This window comes from Protopterus annectens, chromosome 13.part0, assembly GCF_019279795.1.
Source record: "Protopterus annectens isolate FY-2018-M chromosome 13.part0, PAN1.0, whole genome shotgun sequence".
Lineage (NCBI taxonomy): Eukaryota > Metazoa > Chordata > Ceratodontiformes > Protopteridae > Protopterus > Protopterus annectens.
This window is the reverse complement of record NC_056747.1, coordinates 1,370,327,808-1,370,346,758: the sequence shown is the minus strand read 5'-3', so window position 1 is coordinate 1,370,346,758 and position 18,951 is coordinate 1,370,327,808. Positions and strand designations below refer to the sequence as shown.

At 40.0% G+C, this 18,951-nt stretch overlaps 1 protein-coding gene across 1 annotated transcript in view; it reads left to right on the top strand.

The window, feature by feature from the left end:
- The window catches only part of CALCOCO2 (calcium binding and coiled-coil domain 2), a 997,525-nt gene that overhangs the window by 488,525 nt on the left and 490,049 nt on the right, over nt 1-18,951 (top strand). The gene's annotated exons all lie outside the window — the stretch shown is intronic.

Here is an 18,951-nt window from a genome sequence, read left to right as displayed (position 1 = left end):
GGCCTACAGTCCAGACATATGGCTTGGAAGGTTACTTAGCAGTTAGCAGCTGTTTAATCTTCAAACACAAAGTTACTTCTTCCAGGTACATCAGCCCAAAACGGAATAGCAACACTGTCATACCCAGCATCAACAGAGCAGCAGGAACATTCAGACCCATTCGCATCAAGCAGAACCTAGATTTATGGGAGACTGCGCTCAGCGCAACTACTGATTCAGATGTGTTTTTCTGCGGGAGCCTGTGGAGGGTACTGGATGTGTGTTGGATCTTCAAATTCATCATCCCAGACAGTGTCAGATCTTCATGTATTTCAGATATTGGCAGTGTCTCCCACTACTTGGACACCGTCCTGTCCAGCTGCACCACTAGTTTCTCAGCTGCAAAGTTTTTTTCAGGATGCTCTTCTTTCAAGTGGAAAGTGGATGCTCTTTCTTTCAGTTGGACAAATCTTCGTAATGTATGCTTTCTTCGCTCTGCTCTTCTATTTTACTGAGGGGGTGCTTCTAAAGGTCCAGACACATTTTGCCATTTTCCCATTTAATGACTCCAGATTGAAAGCACCTGCTGCACTGGGTACCATTGTCTGTCTTTCAGGGTATACAAGCCTCCATGGCCTTGTCCTGTGACGCCACCTTCATCAACCAGAAGTTTTGTCTGTTGCTCAATGTCAAGCCAGACCTTCTTCATCAAAGTTTATGGCATATTCTAGGATGAAGAGAAGAAGGTCTCACCGCAGGAAAGATGAAGAGAGAAATGTGATTTGGATTTTATTTTCCTAATATTGAGAAAAAGAATTAACAAAGGTTTATAGGCCTGATTTTTATTTTGGACTGCAGCAAAGAATTTGAGTTTTTCTGAGCCCTGAATTTGAGTCATGCTCTTTCAATTCTTGCTGAGTTACTGGACAAGGTTTATCTTTCTCTTCCATTTAAGATTCATGCTGCAGCAATTTCTGCTCACTATGATTGTGACCCACCATTGTTTCCATCCTTTGTTCAACTTAATACTCCTGCTGGCAAAAGAATATGTGTCACTTTTTTTTACTCTACCTACTCCTGAACTACATCCTTTTTTGAGTTGGAAACTTACTCTTACTTCTTTTTGCTTTTTTGGCTACTGCTGGCCCTTAGCCATTACGTCTGAGAGACTGCTTTTTAGCCATTACTTCTGCAAGAAGGGTTTCTGAGTCATAGGCCCTTATGGCGGTTAGATAACCCTTTGAACCAAACAAGGATAGAGGTTGCATTCACGGTGATTAACCAAACTTCCTTTATTATTTATTGGTTTTTATGCTGTGGCTTTAAACCGTCATAAGCATTTTGTTACTTTTTGAATGGCAGTAGGCATAAAGGGGAAAAGATTTTTAAACTAAAGGATTTCTAACAGTTTTGGGCGTTATTAACTATTTGGGACTAAGGATTAGTTGCAGTCTCAGCAGTTGTTTATTTCCATTGCTTTAGGTTACAGGGAGGATTGGCCTTGCATTTTGCAAACTATTTCTAGAGGAGATTGGTTTCTAGATTGGGCCTCATTTCCCATCATGGCAAGCCTATTCCTTAGCACTTCGACTTCTATTCCACTAGGATATTTTGGAATGCATTTCTAAGGGGGTTGTGGTCTAAGGATATTTGGATTACCCCTTACTTCTCTGTTCCAGTGCATACCTTCTCTAAGCATTACCACCTTCCTGCAAGAACTGCAGCAAGCTCCTGCGTTTTGCCACAGCTATGTTTTAAGGCATGCTATCAGCTCTGATTTCCTTAAATCCTTAGGACGCCCTTGTGCAGGCATGACCTCCTCTACCCATAGGTTGTTTTTGCAGTAACCATAAAGGTGAGACATGAGTACAGTTTGTTTGTATATTTTCTGCTGTTTGTTGGTGGTTGTGTTTGGGAGATTATGTTCTCCTGAGGTCTTACCTGGATGTCACTAGGACAACTTATCGCCCCTTTTGTGGAGCCAAACTGTTTTGCATACGATTTTTGTAAATATATCTATAATCTTTTGTGTCTGAGAATAAATTTTAGACTCTGCATACAGTTTATTAATTTGTTTCTTTACTCCTTCCACATTTTATGTATCTATAAAAGGGTCTCCTATTATGCTCAATATCTTGTAGAAATTTTCTTCAGATTTTTATTGATCTTGTCTCACACTATGCTTAATTTGTTTGTCCTGCTTGTTTATTTCAGCTTTCAAAGTTGTAGTTTGACCTCTCATGCATTTCTTATATTTTTGTCTCTCACTTTAATCAGGTATCTTGTTCTTATGGAAATATATCTCCCTGATGTATGCCTAGATCTGGATGCTAAACATTTTTTTTTTATTTTTTGCATTCAAACAAATTCTCTTTCAAAACTTTCCATATTCCATCTGCAGTTTTTCCACTGAACACCTCACTCCAGTTAGTTTTACATAGTAACTGTTTTGCTTCCATATAATCTGTAATTAACCTTCTGTGCATTGGCTTTGATTTTAGTTTGCCAGAATTATCTAGCAACAAATTAACCTTTATAACCCCATGATCACTGCACATCAGTGGTGGTAAAACCTGACTTGGAGTAACAGTAATTTATTTAGGAACACAATATCTAGAATGTTCCATCCCCTGGTAGGTTTTTTCACAATTTGAAGCAATTGTTGTTCCTGAATATACGTTGTGAATAATTTCCTTACTAATGTTGTTGAATCAGTATTATTCCAGTCTGTTTCTGGTAAATTTAAGTCCCCAGTTAATATTATTCTTCCCTCCTGTGTTTTATGCAAGAAATGTATGAATTCCTTTAGGTCATCTGTACTTGACTTTGGTGGTCTATACACTCCAACAATTGTTATATGTTCCAGAGTCGTCTTTATTGTCACAGTTACACAGTCTATAGTATTGGTGTTATCACTGAACATATAATAATCACAAGTCTCATAACTATCTTTAATCCCTATCATAACACCTCCACCTGATTTTTTGTTGGAAACATGATAACCTTCTCAAATATAGGATGTTACATTTGGAAAACAACTACCTGCATGAATGTATTCAGGTCCAGTGAGTCTCTAAAGGGCACTGTTCATGGCAGTATCTTACAGATTTGATAAGGGATTCTGATTTGTATCGGAAGCTTCTGGACACGTTCAGTAGGCATGATTGTGAATTTATGGAAGCTTTAATTAAAGACAACCTTAGGAAAATGGACGGGTTGTTTAATATTATCACCAAATTAGACAATAGCATTAATTCTGATTTACTTTTTGATGTTAAAAGGGAAGAGTATTATGCTGTATATCAGATAATTGATGAAGCGATACTTGACGTTAACAAGAAGATAAAAAACTGTCTAGGAACAGGAGTGAGTATAAACTTGATAAAGCCTATCCTTTGCCCCCTGAAGATAGTGTTGTAAGTGTTTTTGTTGAGGCTACTGAAGGAAATTATTGTGCTGGTGACATCGTGAGTGAATTGCCTGACTTTCACTATGGGGGTGACCCTTAGCCATTTCCCTGCTCAGGAGATCCAAGCAGGTAAAAAATCACCAACAGGAAGGACCAGCTCAACAACAGCAAGGATGGTCCAACTACAACCAGAGGACTATTCCAGTGGGACAGAGGGAGAGGGGGGACCAGCTCAACAACAGCAAAGATGGTTCAACTACAACCAGAGGACTATTCCAATGGGACAGAGGGAGAGGGGGGACCAGCTCAACAACAGCAAGGATGGTCCAACTATAACCAGAGGACTATTCCAATGGGACAGAGCGAAAGGGGGGACCAGCTCAACAACAGTAAGGATGGTCCAACTACAACCAGAGGACTATTCCAATGGGATAGAGGGAGAGGGGGGACCAGCTCAACAACAACAAGGATGGTCCAACTACAACCAGAGGACTATTCCAATGTGACAGAGGGAGAGGGTGGATCAGCTTAACAACAGCAAGGATGGTCCAACTACAACCAGAGGACTATTCCAATGGGACGGGGGGGGGCAGACATGGGCCATGCAGTCATAAAATAAATGTACTGTTTTATTTAATAAGAGGTGTAATTTTAAAATCTAAAATTATAGTGAAGAATGCATTACTAGTGAATGGTCAGATCTGTTTGAAAAAAGTCATACTTTTGTTCCAGCTAGGAAGGCCAGGGTGGAGGATGTCTTACTGGATTTTAAATTGTTTACAAGGAAACTTAATTTGAGTTTTTACTTTAACCAGAATAACATGGTTCTCCCATCCTTTCAGTATTGTAAAAAAACCTAGCACTTTTAACCCCCTATGCACCCAATAATTTCAGTGTTTGAAAAGATTTGTGAAAGTGACATTAGAACTATTATTCATAGCAATAGAAGATACTCTGTGTGGAATTTAAGTACAGATGAATGAAAATTATTGAGAAACATTATTAACAATAGACAGGTAAGGCTCATGAAACCAGATAAAGGTGGTGGCCTAGTGGTAATGAATATGAATGATTACATCAACAAAACGATTGTTTTGTTGTTCATTGACACACATGAAGAGGTCTCGGTTAACTAAATGAACATAGCATATAGGAGGCTGGATGTGGACTTGCAGGATTTGCCAATTAATGGTTTAATTATGAATAGTGACTATGAATTTTTGTTTGTTTCACATCCTAGGACACCTACTGTTTTTGGCATCCTCACAATCCATAACAGCCTTTCTCACCCCCCCCCCTTCTTCCTATAGTCGATGCCAAATCTACTAAGACATTTACCATAGCTTGTTTTATTGGCCAGCAGCTCACAGAGGTGGGAAAGGGAACTGGCCATCTGTATAGAGATTCTTGGGATTTTTTGAGGACAGTAACTGATGACCTGTATGTTGAAAATGTAATCTTTGTAACTGTTGATGTCAAAGATCTTTACTCTGTGATCCCCCACCAGCTAGGTCTGGAGTGGTTCTATGAATACCTTTGTTCGAATCCAGGTTGGGATCATAACAAAATCTAAACTTTGGAGTATTGATGGAAATGGTCTTGAATAATAACTTTTATCAGTTTTGAAGGTCAGTTATTTAGACAGTTTCAGGGCGTGGTTGTGGGAGCGGCCTGTGCCCCCATTTTTGCCAACCTTATTTTGGCCCATTGGAAAAACAGTTTTGTGTTTCCCTCTGTCTTTAGGGATTGTTGGTCCCTTCATGGGCAATTTTAGATGACATAGTGATTTTTTTGGACTGGCACGGTTATTAGGTTACATGAATTTTTACAGTATTTACATATTACTACTGAATTTATTAAATTTACTTTAAAATTTTCCTATGACCAAGTAGAATATTTAGACTTTTCTAGCTCTAAAAATAAGATCAAAAAGGTTTTGAATCGTCGATTTTTAGGAAACCTACTTACTCCAATTATTTTCTGCATTTTAGTAGTTGGCACCCTATTCACTAGAAAAGATCTTTGGTGAAAGGACAGTATGTGAGACTGTCACTTATGGTCTCCCAGGATGACTAATTTAACCTTGAGAGTTCAAAGTTGAAGCTTATGTTTGAGAATCAAGGGTATCGTACTACATTTCTCAGTGGAATATTTCAAGATATTGAAACAAAAAGGGAAATTTGATTTTTTTTTTTGCCCCTTATTAGGAAATGGACATCAGTACGTGATAAACAATGTATTGATAGTAAAGTATTTGTTCTTTCTTTTACCCCTGATTTTTGCAACATTAATTCAGTCATTCAAAAGAATTGGAATATTTTTTCAGTAAGTCAGGAGCATCTTAAAATTGTGGGACCTGCCTTGAGGATTGTTTATAAAAAGGACAGTTGTTTAAAAACTATGACTGAGTGGGCTGTTTCTGTTGAGAGCCAAGGGAAAATGGTCAGATGTGGGCATTGTAATCAATGTAAACATATTCTTGAGGGGTCCACAGTTTATAATCAAGTATATGGGACTGTCGGATTGTGCCCAATATATTTTGCTCAAATTCTGGGATCATATATGTGGCATACTGTCAACCTGTGTCTGTTTTTATATTGGGAACATTTTTTAACCATTGAGTGAGAATGTATCACCACCTTTACGATATTAAAAACAAAAAAAGACGAGCATAATGGTTTACATAAACACATCTGGTCTCATAGTACTCACAAATTTTGTTTTTTCATTTTTGATCGTGTTCTTATGGAGAGCAGAGGAGCACCCGGAGGGGGACCAAATGAAGATTTTTTTTAGAATGTAAAGAATTAAAATGGCAATTAAGGACTAATGCCATAGTATATCCAGGTTTGAATGACATGACTACAGTTGAGAGTGTTCATAGGTTCATAGGTAGATACTAGGCTATTTGCCCTAGGGCATTTACAAGCCTAGCCAGAGTGTGTTTGGCTTTCGCCACCCTTTTAAATGACTGTGCCCCAGTATAGTAGGTCACAGAAGATAGCCCATTTAAGGTTAGTTTAAAGTGCCCCTGTCTAGAAGTGACACAGAGGAGATCCCAGGGGTAAATCTATGGTCTCCCATCCATTCGTCAGGATTCTTCTTGAAGAGGGTCATTGAGGGGCTCTGCCTAACATGGATTGGGATTTTGTTCCAGAGTGAGAAAAGCCTCTGGGATATGAATCTGTCTCTCCAACATGTCCTATTTATTTCTGTGCTGAGGTTTAAGTCACTGGAGCGTGTAGCTCTAAGGGATTTGGATTTCCTGAGGTGGAGCATGTCCATTAATTCTGGGTTGGATATGGCTTTATACGTCAGGCACAGATCGCCTCTGAGTAGGCGGTAAACAACTGAGTAGAGCTGGAGTTTCTTTAGTCTAACTGCATAGGGCATCTGCTTGAGTCCCTTAATCCTCTTGGTGAGGTACTTTTAGGGTCTTTCTAGTTGTTGCAGGTGTCGGGTAAGGTATATCCTAAATGGGGCATTGTATTCAATTGTGGGCCTGATGAGTGATGAGTACAGGGGCACAATGACCTCTCTTCATCTAGATGTGAACCCTTTCATGATAAGGTGGGCTATATAGAAGGTCCTTCTAACCACTTTGGCAATGTGATTGTCAAAGGAAAGATTACTATCTACTTGGGTCCCCAGATCCCTAATTACTTCTTCCGTACTTAATGGATTACCACCTATGTGGTAATTTGTGGGCACTTTGTTTTTCCCAAAGGGGATGACTATGCACTTTTTGGCATTTAAGTTTAGGCCATGGCTCTGGCACCAGTTATCCGTCTCTGTGAGACCATTTTGGAAGATGCTTGTGTCAGTCGGCGAGTCGATTATGGCCCCCAGTTTGCAGTCGTCTGCGAACTTGGTCAGCCAAAGTCCTCCTCTGTTAGCCTGTACCTCAGAGAAATATATACCGAACAAGAGAGGTCCCAGGACTGAGCCTTGTGGGATGCCACTTGTAACTGGTTTAGAGTCTGACATGGCAACTGCAATTCTGACCATGTGGGTTCTATCCCTAATCCAGTTTGCAACCCATCTTGTGACATAGGGGTTGATATTTAAGTTGGTGAGCTTGTTAATGTTGCCTGAGTGGGCATCAATGGGTTAAAGTCAGCCTTTTGTTTATGAACAAGCTTTAATCTACCTTTAATTGTCTGTAGTCAGCAGTAGTCATTCCACATTTTTTCCACACAGTATTACTCTGTTTTTTAAAGTGATCGTATCTTTACTAATCATGATTTTTAAATTGAGCTTGTTGGTTGTATTGACTGAATTGATTGTTCGTGTGATTTTTAAATGTGTATAAATTTAGCCTATTAACCCATTGTTAACGCTCTGAAGAAGTCCATACTGTCTAACAAATGTGCTTAACAAGTTTTACAAGTGTCATTAAAGCAGTGTTATTTCGTTGTTCTCGTTCCCGGTTTCCTTTTGTTCTGTTCTTGGTGTTTATTAATGTCTTTTATGGTTATTATTTTATATATGTATATTTATGGAGGAACTAAATGCTATCAGTTAACGTCTGTTTAGTCAACAAAATTTAGTCATCTATACAGGTGGCTGACAGGTAAGTAAGAGCACATAATTTTCAGGATAGGGAAAGAAGACCTTTCTTCGAGAATGTGCAATCTTCCTGTTAGTGTATGTAGTTAGCAGGGGAAGTGTGGGGTGCCCCCTGCAAAAAAGAAGTTTTCCTCTGTTTTTTTTAAACTGTGTTATCATTGTGCCAAGATTTTTGCTCGGCACATGCATAGTAGCCAGTCAACATTTGCAAAATCAATCTTTTGTATCTGATCTCGTGAACATCAACATTTGGGTCAGTCGTCCATTTTCAGTTGGCCCTGGTGTGTGTGTGTGTGTGTGTGTGTGTGTGTGTGTGTGTGTGTGTGTGTGTGTGTGTGTGTGTGTGTGTGTGTAGATATATATATATAAATGGATCTACTAATAATGATGGACTCTCACATAACTTACTTTCAAATAACCAAGATGAAGATAATGAAACTTCCAGTAAGCGAATGGTGACTGTTTACTAGGCTAAATAAACACCATGCCCTGTACTCCACTCTAGTGCAATCCCAGAGATGATATATTTAGTAAGCGGGGGGGTGTCGTTTTTTACCTCAGTGTGAGTTTCTGTAACATTCAACTGTACTTACTGTGGTGAAATTCGCTGTTCGGGTTTCTGAAGTGTCATTATTTTAATCTTGGTTATTTGAAAGTTGGTTATGTGAGAACAGATCATTAGAAGTAGAGTTGAAAACTACATTGCACAAGTAAATAAGATCCCCTCCACCTACAACAGCGCCTAACTAACAAACACACTTTCTACTACGTTTTTGCAGGTTATGGTTATTGTGATTCTTTGAGGTTAGGAACTTAATTTTTTTCCACTGTAGTGCGATCTTGGAGTTGGTATATTTAATTTACGGGGGGATATGGAGGGTGCAGCGGGGCTTGCCCCCCTGCAGAAACGTATTCGAAAGTGTGTTAGGTGGTGTTATAGGTGCAGAGGATGTTATTTACATATGCACTGTAGTTGCAGTGTTATGAAGCACACTTTCAATGTTGTTAGTTTTCATTGTTTTGGGATTTAGATGTTTTGATCTCAATGTTATGAAATTTCAATGATATTATTCGTGTTTCACTGTTGCAGTCATTACATTTGGGTTATCTGCTTGCAGGTAGCTCTCAGTCGGCCTGATTAACAAAGTCTTGTGCCCTGCGTCGGTTGCTGTCCCTTCTTCCATGACGTTAGGTCGTCAGGGGTATAAAACATGCAGCCGACGCTATTACATCAGTCTTTCTTGCTGTGCGGTGCCTGAAGCAGAAGCATTTCGTAAGTGCTGGTCGGCCGACTCCTGAAATTTTCATTTTCGAGTTTCAGAACTGAAGTCTTCAACTAAAGCTAAGTACCCCATTGGGGAAACTTTTTCTTGCTCCTTACCGATGTCAGTTTGTGTCTTTCGGCTTTTCCCGGTTAGGGGTCGCCACAGCGGAACTCCGGTCCGCTAATGATTGGCAGTTGATTTTTATGTACTGGCTTGCCAGGCCTGACGCACAATCTTCAATGAAGGTATGCTCATTCATGCATGTCTCCACGCAGTAGACACTCTAGCTGAGAATCGAACCGGACAGCGTCTTATTGTGAGGCGACAATGCTACCGCAGCACCACCACCGCGGGCCTCCTTATCGATGTCAGTAAAAGTTAATAATTAGATTACTTGTGGAAAGCAAATACCTCATACAGATTTTCATTCGTACTGTATTACTTGCCTAGGCCCTGACCACGACGTACCTTGTTGTCAGTTTTGTGCTTTATTTAATCAGCGCGCTATCCGTCGTCGATATATTTCCGCCTCTAAATATTTCGGTTCTCAGTTTAATTATCCAGAAATGTCGTTGGTTAGCCATCTGACTACCAGGATTCTGAAAAAAAGCAAAGATAACGACAGAGACAGGATGCCAAGGTTCAAAACTGCTGACGACGCTTCTCCTAAGCCAGTCGCCAGTTCGCCGGTACTCAGTAAGGTGCTTTCGCAGCCCCTGATACCCACTACTTCTGATTCGCAGGCCTCTACTGAGACTGATTCAGAGTCCAGTATGCCGCGAGTTGTTTCAACTATGGAACCCGCAGATGTCTCTACCTTGGATGAGTCCAGAGCTGCTGTGCAGGCACTGGCTTCTGAGGGTGTATTCAGACCTATGGACTTCCATATTAAACTGACGCCTCCTTCTTCACTTAGGCCTAAATCTCGAACCTTGCCTAAAAAAATGACGCCCAGGCCACATGCTCAGGCCTCTATGCCTAAAAAACAAATGATAAGAATGGCTGAAGATCTAATAACTCTAATCAGGGATAGCCATCCCCCCCTCCCTTCTAAGAGGCCTAGGACTGAAGTTGTTTATGAATCTTCTGACCAGGATTCTGTTTTTTCTGATGATCTGGATTTGCCCTTATCTACTTATGAGGATTCTGATGCAAAGGACTCTATTCCCTCTTATTCCCCTCCAGAGGAATTTTCTTTTGGTGAAGCCTTACATACTCTTAGGGAGCATTTCCACTGGCAAAGCCAGGATTTTTCTGATTCAAAAAAAAAGGCTCAGGGATTTCTTACTCCTGCCTCAGCATAGGCCTTTAGCTGTTCCTCCAGTACTAGACATTGTTGATGATGCTTTTTCGGAATCTAGTTTGGTCCCTGATTCCTTGCCTCCTGCTCCCAGAAAACCTGACAGATACTACAGTGTCTCTGAGTCATATTCAATCCTATTGCGGATCCAGAGACTGTTTCTCAGGGGCCCAAGGGCATTAAGGCTTCTACTGATAAAAATCCTACCCCTTCTGATGGAGACTCCAGGGCGCTGGATAGATGGGGTAAGAAGGTTTACACTTCTGCAACCTTGGCCAAAAGGGCTTTAAACTGCCAGTTTCATATGTTAAAGTATCAGCAACATGTTATTAGATTGCTTAAACAGAAAATTATGTTGATTCCTGATTGTGTGTAAAATAAAGAATTACAGGATTTAATGCATTCTTCTGAACAGGTTGGAAAACATACTTTGCAATGTGGTTTTGATTCATTAGAGGCCTCTTGCAGGGCTGCTGTTACTGGGTCTGTGCTAAGAAGGCATGTTTGGCTTAAGGAGCAATCTTTACCTGATCATGTTAAAGCTAAATTGTTGGGTGCTCCCTTAAATCAGGACTGCCTGTTTGGCAACAAGGCTGACGAAGTTCTTAAAAAGATGGAAGATAAAGCTAAATCTATGCAAACTGTTAAAGATTTCTTACAAGTTCAGCCTCCTAGATTTAGTAGGCACTGGCCCTCTAAAAATTGGTCCTTTTCAGCCCCTTCCAGGTCTTCTCAAGCCAAACCTAGACACAGCAGAAACCCCAAGTTTCAGTCCCAGGGGACATACAGGACTAAGCAGTGGGGGGCCTCCACATCCAAATCTGGGAGTAATAAGACTCCCCCCTATGGTAAACTGTCTCAATGACTTCCTTTTAAAAATTCCAAGCACTTATCAACTGACTGCCCCTTTGGGGGGAAAGATTGCTCTTCATGCAAAGAACTAGGAACTCATTACCCAGGACAAATGGGTTTTAAATAGTGTCCCAAGGATACAGATTTCACTTCCACACGTTACCAACACCAAGCGGATGACCGGACCTACCCCCAAATCAATGGGCAGAGGCCCAAAAACAAGTACCTTCTCTCTTAAGCATGGGGGCTATTCATTTAGTACTAGAAGAGGAAAAGGGACAAGGTTTCTACTAGAGAGTTTTCCTGGTACCCAGAAAAGACAATTCATGGCATCCTATCTTGGACCTCTTTACTCTAAACACCTTTTTGGAGATTCCAAAATTCAAGATTCTGACTCTTCACCATTTGATTCCTATGCTAGGCAAAGACGCCTGGTTGGCAACACTAGATTTAAAAGAAGCATACCTGCACATCCCAATCAGGGAATCTTGCAGAAGATACCTTTGCTTCAAAGCAGGCTACATGCACTATCAGTTCTCTGCACTGCCCTTTGGCTTATCTACTCTGTGCCCGGGGTATTCACAAAGTGCCTAGCTCCAGTTATTGCATTTTGCAGGCAAAGAAATATTCAAATATACCCATACCTGGACGATTGTCTAATTCAGGCAGATAGCCAGGACATACTTTTGAATCATTTGGCCTTTGTACAAAGGGTTCTAACCTGTCTGAGGTACACCATAAATGAACAGAAATCTCACCTGGTACCCTGTCAACAAATTATATTCTTGGGAGCAAGCTTGAATACAACTTCCCAGATGGCTTACCTCACGCCAGAGAAACAGATTCATTTGACAACCTACTTCAAACAAGTGGCCACAAAAACCCTGCTATCTGCAAGACAAATACTGCAAGCCTTGGGGTTCATGGCCTCCTGCATTCTTCTAATTCCATATGCAAGACTGCATATGAGGAAACTACAGTGGTATCTCAAAAGCCTATGGAGTTAACATTCCCACGATCTAGAAGCAATGATTCCTATCATACCTTGCCTACACCTAGAGTTCCTTTGGTGGGCAGAGACCTGCCACCAAAACAAGGGACTACCTTTCACACCACCCCCTGCTGCCCAAACCCTAACAACAGATGCATCAGACTATGCATGGGGGGCTCACCTGGCAGGGAAGTGCATTCAGGGCAAATGGAACCCAAGTCAAATGCACCTGCATATCAATCAAAAAGAAAGCCTTCAAGGACTATATTCTTCGAGGACAACTCATGGTAAAGACGGACAACACCACTGTTATGTGGTACATAAACAAGCAGGGGGGTACACATTCTTACCCCCTCTGCAGACTAGCCATGGCATTGTGGAACAAAGCCTTGAGCTACCAAGTGCACCTACAAGCTCAATTCCTGCCAGAAAAATTAAATACACTTGGCAGACGGACTAAGCAGAAACCTCATGGACCCACACGAGTGGAAACTGGAACCAAGGATTTTCAACATGTTGACAAGCAAATGGGGGAGCCCAGATATAGACCTGTTTGCCTCTCCCCAGAACTACCAATTGGACAGATTTTGCACAAGGACTGCCCACAAACAAGCCTGGAAAGTGGATGCTCTGTCCTTCAGCTGGAAAAATCTGTCAGTCTATGCCTTCCCCCCCTCTGCCTCTGTTTTCCAAAGTACTACTAAAAATCAAACAGGACAAACCAAGGATGATATTGATTTCTCCAGACTGGCCATGCCAATACTGGTACCCCCTCCTACGCAGTGTCACGGTTTTCCCTATGGCACCTGCCTCAGACTCCTTCCCTGTTGTCCCAGCAAGAGAACCAGATTCTGCACCCTCAGTTTCTAACACTGAACCTTGCAGCCTGGCTAATTACCTAATCTCTCCTTTGCCATCCCTCAGTTAACCTGCGATGGGTATCATTTTAGAGGCAAGGAGGGCCTAGTACTAGAAAATCTTATGCTGAAAAATGGAAAATATTCTGTGCCTGGAACCAGTCTCAAGGGATGAGCACAGCAGCGCCCAATTTACCTCAGATTTTACAATACTTGACTGAGATGCTTCACAAGGGCCTGTCTTTTTCCTCCATTAAAATCCACGCCTCAGCCATTTCAGCTCATTATAACACAGAACCTCCCCTTTTCTCTCATCCACTGCTCAAGCAGTTTTTCAGAGGGGCCAAAAATTTGAGACCACCCAGGAGAGCTCCAACCCAAGCCTGGGATCTTAACTTTGTTTTGGAGAAACTCACTCTACCTCCTTTCGAGCCAGCTGCTACTGCAGACTTAAAATTTCTTTCTTGGAAATACAGTTTTCCTTTTAGCAATCACTTCAGCTAGAATGGTATCTGAATTACAGGCCCTTATGGCACTGGAGCCTTTCATCATCTTTCATGCGGACACGGTGTCCCTCAGAACCAATCCTTCCTTCATGCCCAAGGTGGTATCCAGTGTGGCTCTTAATCAGTCCATTCATTTGCCAACCTTCTTTCCCAATCCACAGAACAAAGAAGAACGGATACTGCATTCCTTAGATGTGCACAGACAACTTAGATTCTACTTGGACAGGACTAAACCTCAAAGGAAATCTAAACAACTGCTGGTGGCATTTGCTGCAGGGGCAGAGAGGAAGGCTATTTCAAAGCAAACCATTTCTAAATGAATAGGCTATTGCATTCATTTCTTCTATAAACACCATGGAAAACCTATCCCCCAGGGGATCAGACCTCATTCCACCAGGGCTGCATCTACCGCTACAGCCTTTCTCAGAGGCATCCCTACCAGGGACATCCTAGAAGCTGCTACCTGGAGTTCTGTACATACTTTCACCAAGCATTACCATTTGCCAATTTTCTCTAAATCCAGAGCTGGCTTTGCCACTGCAGTCTTGCAGGGCCTTATAGCTGGTCCTAATGCTATTTAATGTCTTCCTCCCAACCACAGCTTTGGGAATCTACCCAAATGTTATGACTGCAACAGTGAAACACGAAGAACATAGTACAGTTGTGTACACTTACCATAAATGTAGATGTTTGAGTGTATTCACTGTTGCAGTCCTGGTTACCCTCCCTCCTGCCCCCTAACTTCTTTTGGGTATACCTCTGCTTTCCTTTACTATGCTTAAAAGCATTTTGGTGTATTTGCTTTTTTGTTGGAGGTATATCATTGTACTTTTATATTTAATTGCTTCTCATTAAGAGGGCACCTGACATCTGAGGCAAGAAAAACTGATGTATTGTTGTCGACTGCATGTTTTATACCCCTGACGACCTGACGTCATGGAAGCAGGGACAGCAACCGACGCAGGACCCAAGACTTTGTTAATCAGGCCGACTGAGGACTATCTGCAAGCAGATAACCCAAATGTAATGACTGCAATAGTGAATACACTCTAACATCTACATTTATGGTAAGTGTACACAACTGTACTTTATGAAGTAGAGCCATATATATATATATATATATATATATATATATATATATATATATATATATATATATATATATATATATATATATATGCACACACATATATATATATATATATATGCACACACATATATAGATACAGATGTGTATATATATATATATATATATAGATATATATATATATATATATATGTGTGTGTGTGTGTGTGTGTGTGTGTATACATATATGTATATATATATATATATATATATATATATATGTGTGTATATGTATATCTATATATATATATATATATATATATATATATATATGCATTTCTATATATATGCATTTCTATATATCTGTATTTATACTTATGCGTGTATGTGTATTGTACCTGTCAACCTCTTAATGCAAGAAATCTGGACAAAGCACTACAGAATGGGAGGACAAAGGCACAAAAATATGGACATATTTTAAATATTGCTGTTATAAACTTAGAAAGTTGCAAGAGTAGCAGTGTTTGTTTTAACATACATTTTCCGAAGGATTTGAAGTCTGAAACTCAAATGCATGTCATTGTTTAGTGACTTAATTCCTCAGATCATCCCTGTGATTTGCCAGAGAAACACTAAATTTATGAGGAACAGACCAAAAATATGAGCCAGAAATCTGGACATTATGTGAAGATCTGGACAGTTGACAGGTATCTAGTGTGTGTGTATGTATATGTGTATATGTATGTGTACATATATATATATATATATATATATATATATATATATATATATATATGTGTGTGTGTGTGTGTGTGTGTGTGTGTGTGTGTGTGTGTGTGTGTGTGTGTGTGTGTGTGTGTACATCTTTTTTTTTCAACAGGTTCACTGAAAACATCCCTAAAGCCTACAACACAGCAGGCTCATCCAAAAGGCAGTCTGAGTCCACCAATCCACCCACCATTTATTTACAATAAACTTTGTACCACCTCTGCCCTTGTGCTTCAAATAAATGTCAGAGGCCTTCAGTTCTGCGGGTATTTTAGCCTGCATAGTGACCAGTCGGATGACAAGTGCTTCAGTGGCCTAGTTTGTAAGTAGTAGCCTTCTAGTCTGTAAACTGTCCTCCACAGATAAGCTGCTGGTCAGCTTTTACTCTCTACTTCCTAACAGACACTGATATATACTCGTTCTGGTCTTACTCAAACTTTTTTTCTTTTATATTTTCTTCACTTCTTCTAGACTTGCTACTCCCATTATATATATATATATATATATATATATATATATATATATATATATATATATATATATATATATATATATGTATCTATCTTCCTTTCTTTCTTTAGTGGAACTATGTGCCTTTAAGGAGGTTACCCTTGGTCTCCTCCCTTTTCTTATTTCTCTTTGCTAGAGACAGTTATTAAACCACTTTCAGCTCTGAGCTACGACTTGTGCATAGTCACCACTGAACTGTCTTTTATTTTTATAGAAGTGTCCCTCAAACAAATAGATATATATGCAACAGTGAAGTCTGCAGTTTGAACACCATTCTATAGGCTATATTTTTATGTAAATTATAAATATTATGGCAGCCCAAAACAAATAATTTTGTCCACTATAATAGCTCAGTTTTCTTAGACCATAGCAGTCCCATTGCTGCTTTCTCCTTCAGCTGTGCTTCATTGATTGTTTTTAGCAGTCCACTGTCTCTCTTTCTTATTTTTTCTCCTTTGCCCCAGATGCTTGTGTAACTACTTTTTAGTTCTAAGCCAGTATTTTTCCAGTGTTGCAGTCCTGTATTCTGGCTTACCTTTTCTCTTTGTGTTACTGATCTGTTGTAGTGGTGGTCACCTTTGAACTTTCCCTTTCAAAGTCTACAGAAACCTCCTTACCCTTACACAGTTGTTCAAGCAGTCAAGTACAATTATTTTAGTGTTATATATCACATTAGTCAGATCAAGGTGTTATTGGACTAACTCTCCTACTAAAACTGTCCCAGAGCAACACAATCTAGACTTTCATCGCCTAACAAACAGACCTGTTAAACTGCATTGCTCCTTTTATTTATTTATTTATTTCCAGTTTGGTGACCGGGGAGGTCCACTGGGCTCAGTGAGCCCGTTTTCAGTAGAGGCCCGAGGAGAAAAGCTCATGTCTCTCACCAGATTTGTGGCTTTTTAAATTCTGTCACTGATTGTTTTCTTTATCTCTTTGCCATGTTTTCAACCCTGTTTATTTGCCCTTACTATTTCTCAGGCTGACTCTGCTCTGCTCCCCTACCCTACCACCATTTCACACCCACCTCCTCTTACTCTACATTTATGCTTTCATATCACCACCTACATATTCTTCAAACCAGTACCTCTAGAAGAAAAACAATCAGTAGAATTACTCCCAGTAGTAACACCTATTGTACTTTGCCACCGAAGACTCTCTCTCAAGCTTTCCTACTCCCCCCTGTAACTATGACATTACATTTCTATAACCAACTCAGTACCATCCTCACATTGTCTAATTGTAACTTACAACACAGATAAAATGCAGTTTAAATAAGATGCTCCTAACTCGGATTATTTTACTGCTCCTCCTCACTCTACTAACCTTCATCAGCAATTATATCCCCCTCCTTCAAATATTTAGGACTTCAACCAGTCCACACAAAGAATATCAACAACTACCCAGCCTTTTTCTATAGCACCGTATATGTACAAGCAAACACGTCTGATTTATATATCTGTAAATATCCCAAAACTGAGTATCCAAATTCAAACTAAGAACAAAGTATAACTGGCCACACTCTTCCATTTGTAAAATATCAGTTCAAAAATTAGCAGAGATATTCGGCCCAACCCAGGTCCCATTGTGCATTAAACAATCACTTCCTCAAAATAAATTAGTCATCTAATACCTCTCAACAAAAAACAGAACCCAAACTCATCTTACTGAATATGAACCTAAGAAGTATGTGCAGTGAAGTCCATGTGATACAGGCCTACCTTGCCAGATACCCTCCTGATGTAGTCATAGCAACTGAAACCTGGTTAAAAAAAGAAATGAAGGATAATGAGATCACACCCCCCCGCCAGGATATAATGTACTCAGGCATGACAGACAAAACAAGTGTCCGGGTGGTGTAGCAATTATCTGTAAAAATTCCCTATCACCTTACTCCCACAGGAACAAAAGATCATTTGTTATTAAATAAAGTCATAATGGAAACCTGTAGCAAGAGGAAGTATCTACGTATGGCATGGATAGACGACAAAAAAGCATTTGACAGCTTCCCACATTCATGGATAAGAGTCCTTAAAAATGTATAAGATACACTGTACACTGATTGGTAACATTATAGCGACCATGAAACAGTGGCAAACCACTTTGCAGTTAAGACATGACAAAGGGCAAATTATTATTCCAGGGATAAAAATTCAAAGGAGGATATTCCGGGGTAGGGCTCTGTCACCGCTGCTCTTTGTCTTGCCCTTAACCCATTAAGCTGTGTACTTAACAGATTAGGTCATGGCTGTAATTTAGCTCCCAGAAAACAAGATGTCAAGACTTCTCATCTTCTTTTTGTGGATGATTTAAAGCTATATAGTTCATCAGATGAGGAACTAAAAGCACAACTGCAAGTGGTCAAAACTTTTCCAGATGATATAAGAATATTATTTGGTCTTGATTGCAAAAGCAATCTTTAAATCAGGAAAGCTGCAACACCAAGAAAACATCAAGCCTGGGACAGGAATGTGAAATAAAAGAACTTGAGCAAGAGGGAATATATAAGTATCTGGGAATTGATGAAGTATCAACAATAAAACATGAACAAATATGAATAAAACTTAGTAAGAAATACTTTAGAAGACTAAAATTAATACTGAAAACCACGCTGACATGTAGGAACCAAGTCCAAGCTGTAAACCAATTTCCTCTTCCTGTCCTAACTTATACCCAAAAGGTGTTAGACCAGTTGGACAGGACAACAAAAGGGATGCTTCATGCTTATCTAATGATGTATAAAAATCATCGCATACCAAGAATATGCATTCCCCGTTCTGAAGGAGGTATGTGCCTCCTCAAAATTGATACGGGCCTCCTTGAAACTGATTACATGTTTAGATCTGCAATTGTAGGACTGCATACATATCTGATGAGCT